At 37.1% G+C, this 10,858-nt stretch overlaps 1 long non-coding RNA gene across 1 annotated transcript; it reads right to left on the bottom strand.

Annotated features, from left to right (window-relative positions):
* Nucleotides 1-785: 785 nt before the first annotated feature.
* Nucleotides 786-5,439, bottom strand: LOC128128806 (uncharacterized). Its single transcript, XR_008226853.1, has 3 exons — nucleotides 4,599-5,439; nucleotides 4,105-4,148; nucleotides 786-3,514 (listed from the first exon to the last, which is right to left on the bottom strand). It is a non-coding gene; the product is annotated as an uncharacterized LOC128128806 (long non-coding RNA).
* Between the last annotated feature and the right edge of the window lie 5,419 nt (nucleotides 5,440-10,858).

Raw genomic sequence — 10,858 nt, forward strand, 5'->3', positions numbered from 1 at the left:
CAAGAGATTTCATAAAAAGAAACAGCATCATTTTCCATTTTATCGAGATCATCTTTGGTGGGACAGTTCATGACTGGTTGTCCTCCTCCTAGTCTGGTTGTGGTGCCATCAGTTTGAACTGGTGTAAGAACAAGGACATGTGGTCCTTCTTCAACAGATCGTCATACATCTTTACCAAGTCTCCTTAAGTACCTTTCCATTCTCTGAGACCAGTGATGGTATTCATTTGCCACCAATATTGGAGATCGATTAGAACCACCAACATTGTTGGAAACATTCAGAGATAGTGCTTGTGCCATTTTCCTTGTTTTTTTTGTTTTAAGAAATGAGCTTCGGTGGTATAGAAAGCCCTTTAAAAATCGAGTTTTGTTTTTCAAAAAGCAACCAATATGTCTATGATACCAATTGTTGAGAGAAAAACTTGAGACACACTTGAACAAACGTTAGAACAAGTATAGTTGCGGAATAATTAATCTCAAAAGATCTAAAAGCTCAACAATAATAAGTTAACGAGTTAGATAGTTAGATAGTTAGTTGCGGAAATGTAAGGAAATATAAATGACAGCAGGTGATAGATCATGTAAACACATAAGTTGATTCATAACATGGAATGCATTCAAACAAAGTTAGTGAGTGAGATCAAGCTTAGTGATAAATCACGAATGACTTGCTCCGAAGAGGAATAATATTCAGTTATGTTCTAGAGGATTTTGAAAGTAAGAAGAGATATGAGATGCGTAATAGAGAGATGTAATTGATGGACTTGAAGATTGTTCAGATAGATATTTTAAACTATGAAAGGATAAGCTCTATATATAGAGACTCAAGAATTACATTTGATTAATTCTCTAAGAGTAGCCATGCAAGGCGTACTGGACAATAGAGAGTATTACAGAAAAGATAGATAAATTTAAACTAAGTAAGTAAGACTGCGGTTGGATAGATGACTTCGGATGCAACTGTTGATGAGAGCTTGACTACGGATCCTTGAGGGCTGTGGTAGACTAAGTTAAGAGGGTCACTTCATGATTCAACAAAACCAGAGAATCAAAAATCCACCTGGGGTTGAACATACCTACTTCTGGAGAGGTTCACCGATCGATATCTGCCCAACAAACCTGAAAACAGCAGTCCGGACAGCAACTGATAAAACCTTCAATGCCTGACACTCAACTTGAGAAGTCCCAATTCTCCCCCACTTAGGGTTCTAACCACCACTCAATGGTTAGAAATCAACTCATAACTCAAACCGGCTAAACCAGGTACGTTTTTTTTCCTGACCATGGAATGGATAACGTACGTAAAACGATCCTCCTGCTACAGATCAATCAGAACCCAAGAGAAACCTGAATTTCAGCTGAAGACTTCCAGCGTGCAGAATGACATATAACGACCCCCAATAACCCAAAGAAATAACAGATAGTCAACCCGGAATATAACTTACCCAATCCAACAATATACCAACACAATACAATTCTCGATACAACCCCGAAGAATATAGGGGATCACACACCCTCAAAACATCCAAAGAAGTCCTGACCTCCTCCTCCCGAGTTACCCTAACCAACCTGAGGTCACGCAAGAAACTCCCCTTCGATCCCAGGTGACATGAACTAATCCCTGTTTACAATCCAAATGACAATCCGGCACCCGACCTACCCGAGAATATGGTACCTAACTCTCCTTGCAAGATACTCATGCCAAATCGACCAACCTGCGCTCACCAGTGCTGGAATACTTTCACCAACCCCTGCGACCAACTGACCCTGAGCTGGAAATACAACCTGACCCAGAGGTCACAAGCCTGCTCACTCCTTTGAACTCAGAAAACTGAAAGGGCACAACCCTTGCCCTCGATAACAACATTCCAATCCATCAATCAACCCTTCTACTTCCAGCTACAAAACTCGAGCTGGTCATCATTATCACTCCCTTCCTAATCCCCGCGACTCACACCCTAGCCTCGAGCAAAACCCTCGAAGCCTCAAATCCAGAAACTCCTGTGACAACCTCTCCTGCTCAATCGCCAAATGTAACGAGTACGGAACATCTCCCTAATCCCAAGTAACTGCAGCTCTCTACTCATCAAAATACGTCCCAGTAATAAGTCTCCACCAATCCTTCGCCCCGGACCTCAGCAGGTTCAGAGCGCACCTGACCTCCTGGTCAGCAGAACATGAACATGTGAAGCAATATCCCTCCACATCAGACAGCCACCTAATGGCTACAATCGGGTCTTGAACCCCATCAAAAGTTGGGGCTTCGTGTTATCAAAGTCCCGATACTGGAAAGCTCGAATGGCTCCTCCCCTGCCACCGTTACAGTTGTTGTAGCTGTCGCGACAGCTGTCTCGGCAATGGCGGCATAGCGATCATCAAAATACTTAACCATGGTAGTCTTGATAGACCCAAACATCCTCGACAACTATCCCCGGACAATCTCGATCACCTCCTTCTAGATGATCTCCCTAACACGATCTTTTGACAATACTAGACTATCCTGGCTACCAGCCCCCGATCCATACCCGGATATGGTCTCAAGACGTCTCGTAACCACCATTATGATAATACCCCAGAAAGATCTCTGATAGTCCATATAATAAAAGGGAACCAACTCCCAACCAAACCCTAGGGGTTGTCACTTCCTTGACATGCATATGGATCATGTGCTTCCAGTAGTACGGGCCCATACTACCTTCCACACCTATCCATATTTGTCCCAAGTATCACCACAACACCCTAACAATATACATAAACATAGCGAGCACTCAATCATCACCCCTATAGGAATGCTAAATATCTCATAACTATCCTTTCGGCCTCTCACAACACACCCATGAAACTTCAACCAACCATGCAGCACTAGAGTATGCTAGTCACATATAACGTTGGACCTTATAGACTTTCAAATATCTGATCCTAACCTAATCCCCCAATCAAACAAGAATAGAACATAAGGCCAAACCAAACATTCTCAGGCTATAAGATCTTAATTATGTATAACTATGATGCATACACTAAGCAACTACAGTAATGATGTCAATCTCATATAAGGAAAACCCAAGGCTAGCAGGCATCATATAATCAGACAATTTCTATCATGCAATTCCTGAAGATTCCTAGCCTATCTCTAGCATGTTGTTCTATCACATCATAACATCAAATAACAGTATGGTATTTTGGGGTCTATCCGCGAGCTCCGGCTGATCGTACACTTGCTTCCTCCTTCATTATTTGAAAACCATTTGAAAATCCTTTTTAAAATATTTTTCCTTAATTTGAGATTGGATTCACACAATGTTCCTCCAATTCACTCAAACCAAGGCTATGATACCAACTTGTGACACCCATAAAAATCATGCCAAATTCGAACTTTTTTTTAAAACGTTTCAAAACCATTAATCATTACAAACTTGTTTTCAAAATGTATAATATCAGAGTTTTCCCAGAAACATAAACAAAACATGAGGAGTTGTACGATCATGCCTTTGCCTTGTCGTGATCCTCTGATGTACCTGAAACAACAAACTGAAACTGTAAGCCCGAAAGCTTAGTGAGTTCCCCCAAAATACCAATACCATAAAACATATCAATAACATATAAACAAACAGCATGCAAATGAGCCTTCAGCCTGACTGGACCACCCCGTAGTGCCTATAGCCTATCTGGACCGCACTCCGAGCCTTCAGCACGTCTGGACCGCCTTGCAGGGCCTACAGCATATCCGGACCTCTCTCCGGGTCTTCGTCCTGACTATACCGCCTCGCAGGGCCTATAGCCTATTCGGACCGCCCTGGGTATGTTGGCCTACAGCACGAAGCAGGACTGCCTCAACCCAACCCCAAACAAAACAATCATGTGCACATGGATATCATATAAACAATAGCATGCATACAACAGTCAGACCAATCTAACAGATCACAAAACATAGCAACAATCTTATATACCAGGAACACCGACCTAACCAGATCACTAAGCATAGCATAACACCATCCTAACTACCAGGATGTAAATCAGTAAGCATATCACACAATAATCCGAAAACAATCCATAAAGGGCCGGTCTTGGTGCCTTAGACCCTATTGATGTAGTGAAGATAACTCACCTGGATCAAAGAGTTGAATCCCATCAGTAGCTATCACCAACCACCTGATACCAATCATGGTCAAACCTCAGTCTGAGACTAATATCCATACACTAATAAAATAAAACTTATGCTTCAATGGACCTAAATATGGATCACACTACACATGATCATTTTAATTATCGTGAGAATATTCATTTCAATTCAAAGTGGGATAACACCGAATCTTAGAGTCTAGCAAACTACAATAATTAGATAAACCCCATTTACAAGTTGTGAGCCCATGAAACTTTATTATTATTAATCCATTAAAAATTATATATAACAAGAAATGAAGTCCATAATAGCAACTAGCCCACATTCTATAATATAGAGTTGAGTCCATTTAGATTTCATTAGAATTCTTAAGCCCAACAGATGAATAACCCATCATGACAAGGAGTCCAAAGGTTAATGGCCCATATCAAAATAACCTAATATAGCATGATCAGTCCAAAAGCAAGGAGACCCTTTACCTAAGTGATCTTCCTCCGCCGCCTGAAGGTTCCCTGTCGACGTCACCTCCAGCGATGCAGCTTCACCTGTGCAGCCTCCTTCTCCGGCGACATCTCCCTCTTTCTCTTTATCTTACATCATCCTCTCAAATCTCCCATTACCCGATATCCTTGAAAGCATTAACAATGAATTACTTATTTTGGCGACAGTAAGGCTGAGATTTCAAGGGCAAGACGAAGATTAAGGACTCCGTTAACCACCACCGCCATTGACGGTTTATCACCGATGACATTGCTCACCAAAACCATTGAATCCTTTCTGAACATCACTATCTCAACTCCAGCAAAACCCATTCCCGTTCTCTTTAAAGGCACCAACAAAAGCTTCCATTCCCGGCGACGATTCCTTATACACTGACGCCGGCGGTTCTATCTCATTCCCATTATCAAGTTTTAATCATTGCTCACATCCCGTTCTCTACATGTTGGTCAAGAGGAGCTCACCATGAACCCAAATGGCCCTCCGACATGTACCTCACCACCGAAGGTTGAGCTCATCGCTCAAACCATTATGATGCCTCACCGATGGTATTGCCCTCTCCAACGGTGCCTTCATCTTCGGCGAAGTGAGCTAGACCCGCCTCCTAACATCGACGTCTCATCGCCTTACTGTCTCTCTTTATTTTTCTCAATATCAATCTCTCTCTGCCTCTCTCTTCAGCCGCACACACACACATGCTTACCCTCACTAGTCTAGGGTTTTTGGGTTGATTACATACATGCTAGGATGCGATTACCACCAATGGGATGAAGGATCTCCTGCCTCCCACGATGTCGTGATGCAGGGAACAGGGGAGCAGAAGTTTCCTAAATTGATAGAAACAACACCCATAGTTTAGACTTTTGATAGTTTTAACCCATGCTTGATTTCCTCCAACTTAAGAAGTTTCTGAAATAGCATAAAACCCCCCTAGAACTTTACAATTTAGCTTTATTGTTATTATTCTAATCTAATAAATCCCATTTTAATTAATTTACTCCTTTAAACTATTATAATGCCACACTAAACGATTAAATCCATCCAAATAATTATTTGCGCCCTTTTTGACTATACTCACCATTCCGTAAAGTTTACTTTCTAATCATTCAACCACCCATGCTATTTCTTAAACCTCCCTTTTCTCTCTCTCTCTCTCTCTATATATATATATATATATATATATATATATATATATATATATATATATATATATATATATATATATATATATATATATATATATATATATATATATATATATATATATATATATATGGAAACGGGATGTTAGTTAGTATTCTTGTATAAGTATATAAAGAAGAGATAAGGCCAAAAACTAGCTATTTTTTTCTTGTGAATTCTATCCTCTTTTCTCTTACAAAACGACAAGCATGGAGCTCACTTTCCCTCTCCTTCTTCTTATGATTTGGTGCAAGATTAAAGGTCATATATGTTTCTTCTATTTAAGGTTTATTTGGTATAAATCTTAAAGCTTAAGAACAACATGTATACAAGTAAATACTAACATGTTTTTGTGGATTATCCTTGCCCGATGGATACTTGTAGAGAGCTTGTCCTTTAAAGCTTCTTGTCACACTTCATCAACTTTCAATCTTTCATGAGAATCAAAGTCTTCCAAGGCTATATAATTTTTCCTTCTATGCTTGTTTTAATCTTTCCTAAGTTTTGTAAAATGATCATTGGTGGGTAAATGATTTTAGTTTATACAAGCATAAAATTGCTTCTGTTGCTAAACTCATAGTTTTGACTATCTATTTTAGACTATTTTTGAATAAAACCCAGCAGTACATTGGTAAATAAAAGAAATATCAATGTATTTTTATTTAATTCTATCACAACATTGTACTTTCGTTTGTACTAATTAAAGCATTGTACTTTCAGTGAATAATATGTCTAGCTATAGTAGTGCAATGCTAAATAAATGTGAGTAAAAATATATTGCTCTAACCTACTACTAAAACTATACACAAGTGCTTTGTTATTGCTATTACCACCGTCGATTTAGGCATAGGGAAGGAAAGTCCCATGACCCACCTAATTTTATAATTAAATCAAAAATTATACCAAGAAAATAATTTAGGACCTACCTTGAATTTTTAAGGATCTACTTATAGTGTTAGACGGAAAAGGAAGGAAAATAGAGGTATTGACTGTAGACAATAAAAGGCAAAACATATTTGGTGGCAGAAGGAGTCCCACATCGACTCTAAGAAGAAATTGGTAGGGGGTTTTCCATTATAAATAAATGTTGTCTCTTTAACACTTCCACACCTTGAAGATTATTAACAATTGGTTCAGACCAAATTTACTCAAAATTTATGTTGGTTTTAGTAAAAAAATAAAGGACCGGTTTGGGCTTGGTCATCTCACCTCAAGTTTCTATATATGTTGAACCAATTATTTTTTTTGGTTGAACCAAATTTTTTCTTGAACCAACATAGTTCAACCCAAATAGGGAACAACGTGAGTGTGTTGATATTGTTATTATGTTTGTGTGATGCTTGTAGATGGGTAAAAGAGAGTGAGCCTCGAATCATATTTCCTTGAAGTTCTTATTCTCTTCAAGCTACTTGAACCATCAGTTGTACTAAATATGCATTCGTGAGTGTGTTTATATTGTTATTATGTGTATGTGATGGTTGTAGATAGGCATGAGAGAGTGAGCCTTAGATCATTTTTGGTTGAAGTGCTTGTTCTCTTCCTGACCCTTTGATAGTCATTGCATTTCATTTTGTTCTTCCGAGGAAGATTAATGCATTTCTTTGTCGGTTGATCTTATGTGGAATTTTTGGAAATATTAGATCATTTTTACTTTTACTCAACCCTCTCAAATAATTCAAGCATCCTAGTTTAATTTTTTCATCTGCTATTTCAAAACAATGACTGCAATTTCTACTAGTGTTTTTTTTGAAGAAGAGTCTTTAATGTCGACCTTTACTTCTCAGTCAATCAATTATCAAGAAATTTTAAATCCATCCAAGTATCCTAAGCAAAAGAGGTTCTAATAAGAATTGTCACTCTCGCATTCACTACAATAGGGGTCAACAAAATGAATGACATGGTTTCATTTGAACTTCGATGTGGGAAGCACATAACCTTTTCTAAGCCAAAATTTTCAAAACTTTTGTATCTTCTAACTGAAGGACCATATGTTATTCCTACAAGTCAAGACCTCATTGATGTGTTTAACTCTATGTTTCAGGAACCTTATATGATGAGGGTGTCTGAATTCAAAAAGAACAAACTTCCTGGTGTTTGGAATCTTCTATTTGGTTTCATTCTTCATGGCTTAACATGTCGTACTTGTGTATTGGATGCAATAGAAAAAGAATTATTGGCTCTTTTTAATAACATGGGTTGTATATAGGTGTGAATGTTGATTTTGCTATGGTGATTTGGAGTGAATTTTTTGATAACATGAAATTTTCAGAAAGGGAAAATTAACTTTTTACATATGGATTTTGGGATTTAATAGTTTCTCAAGCTTACGAATTTCACAAAATTCCAATTGAAGATTTTGATGTTTCGAAGATGGTAGTATATAAAATTAGTATTCCAACCAACGTTGATACGTCTTATTTTTCTTTTGTTGGTCAGATTCCTAAAAAAAGTTGAGTTTTATTATATCTACAAATAAGATTTTGGATCAATATCTTGTTCAACCAACACCTCAAGAAGCATACGTTCAGATTACAAGAATGACAACCACTTGGGTTGTGGTGAATTTGTAAGGCACGTGGAAGATATGGTGGATAACCTATTGACCCAAGTTCAAATCGTGGCACTAGTGAACCTTTTGGCCATGGAGGTTCGTCTGTAGTGACTTGAGGGCATCAGACATAACCTCATGTTTGCAGCAGGGGATTAGTCAGTTCACAAAAGTTGGCCCGAAAACCTTCAATTGGGAAATTTCACTTTCCAAAAAAAAAAAAGATTCATAAGAATGAATGTGAAGAAACCAAAATCTCCATTTGTTAATCCTAAACCTAAAGTTTTGAAAAAATCAAAGTGACTCAAGAAGCCCAAAATTATTGAAGAACCAATTATCTAAGAATATGACGAGGATCGACATCAAGGTGGTTCAAATTTTGAAGAATGTATATTTATAACCACAACTTGGACAACTGTCAAAAAAAATTATTGGAGAAAATTCGGATATTTGTTGCTACAACTCCATCAAAACTGCATTGGTTTAGACAATTCTCATTTCAGATTCCAATGTCGAGAATCCTATTTTTGAACCTTATATTTATTGATCCAATGTCTATCTCTGAATCTCTGACCACTTCTGAAGAAGAAGAAGAAGAAGAAGAAGAGGTTGATGGAATTGTGTTTACGGGCAAGAAAGATCCTTCTTTTTATGATATTATCAATTATTTTGAGATGGCTTCTCTTGGTGAAGGTTTAGTTGATTCTGGTCAAGATGATGACAAAGATGATAATCAATTGATGTTTAGAAGAGATTTTAAGAAATTTAATCGTGAGATTAATGTTGTATTACGATCTCTTGATTCCAATACTCAGTCTGCCCCATTTGAATCAAGAAAAAAGGTTTGTTGATTGGTTAGTCATTCTTTCTGAGCAAAACAAAAAGATTGATTCATTAACGATTGGTTTTAATCTTTTCAAAGCTCACATAAATAATAAAACATAGTCCCATATGACGAAGGTACAAGAAGTTATGTTTAATGAGTGCAAAAAGCTTTTTGATGAAATCTCAAAGATGAGAAATGAGAATCAGAAGTCTTTAAATAAGGCATTTGGTGATCTCAAAACTGAACATGAAGATTCTCTCAAAAGTCTAACTAAATCTCTTACTGAAGAGTCCAACTAGTTAACCCCTTCCTAATTAACAATTATCCATCCATATCGCTTAATGAGACTTTCCAACTCATTCACCATACGTTTCTTTATGACGACCCTATATTTTTTCATATTAGATCAAACAATCTCCTTTATACTTTATCTATCATAAACCCTTATTATTTTCTCTTAATCGATTATAAACAATTAGTTTGTTGACATTGGCAATGTACATGAAGGTTGATTTGTACTTCCAAAGTATTTTTATCAGGTATCATATTATGTGTTACTCTGATTGAATACATCACATGTTTGAGGATGTCGATTTTTCTGGAATAGGCAAGGACGAATTCATGGCTTTTCTTGAAAGATTCACTCACGAGAAATGTGGGAATGTGTACTATTGTTTATCGGATCTTTACTTTCCTGAAGGATTAAGGATAATAACTAAAAAATTGATTATTGCGACTTCACATGGTTTTGGTTGTGTACTCCTTATGTAAATAGATCACATTGGTACGAATATACATGAGTGGCTTGATGATGACAAAGAAGTGGTTTTCAATCCTTAATACAACCACTCGGGTGTAGGGGATTTGCCTATAGATTTTCCAGGAGATATGAATGTTGACATTGAAGTAGATGATTACATTCCTATTAACAAGACCTTCAGTGATGATTTCCTGAGTAAGATTTTCTCATAGGTGAATGCAATCCTTGAAAATCCACCTCATGAGGATCCATATCTTTAGATGGATGAGATTGAGCCATAACTTGATATGTAGACAACCTTTAATGAACATGTTAACCATAAAAAGCAGAACCATATGCTAGTTATGAGATTTGAAAGTCCAAAACAATTAAACCATATGCTTTTTTATTCTTTTATTGATGGGTATCAGTTATGCTACAAAAAATACTTTTGGTGAAATATTGTTCTGGATAGTGCAAGTTTAGGATTTAGGCTTTATTGAGGAGTGAAGAGAACTCTTTCCATATTAAGTTATTCATGAGCATGCTTGAAATTTCAAGATGGGGTTAACTGTTAGTTATTCTTGGATTAGCAGCCACTACATTATTTCAGCAAGTTTTACATTTGTTTTAAAGGATTCGGGAAAGGTTGGAGAGGGGGATGGAGAAGAGTCATCAATCTGGATGGATGTTTTTAAAGTGTTTCTATAATGGAGAGTTAATATATTTTGTAGGAAGGGATGTTAATATTCAAATTTTCCTCATTGCATGGGAAATTGTATGTGTAGAAAACAAAGAGAATTGGAAAAGGTTTTTTGATAACCATATAGATGATTTGGAATGCATGCAAGGTTTTGCTTATGAAAATACAAAGACTGGTTTTGAAGAAAAAAACTTCACGGGGACATTTTCTATAAATTACAAAATTACAAGGAATAAATCTACT

The sequence above is a fragment of the Lactuca sativa genome, chromosome 9 (genome assembly GCF_002870075.4).
Source record: "Lactuca sativa cultivar Salinas chromosome 9, Lsat_Salinas_v11, whole genome shotgun sequence".
Lineage (NCBI taxonomy): Eukaryota > Viridiplantae > Streptophyta > Magnoliopsida > Asterales > Asteraceae > Lactuca > Lactuca sativa.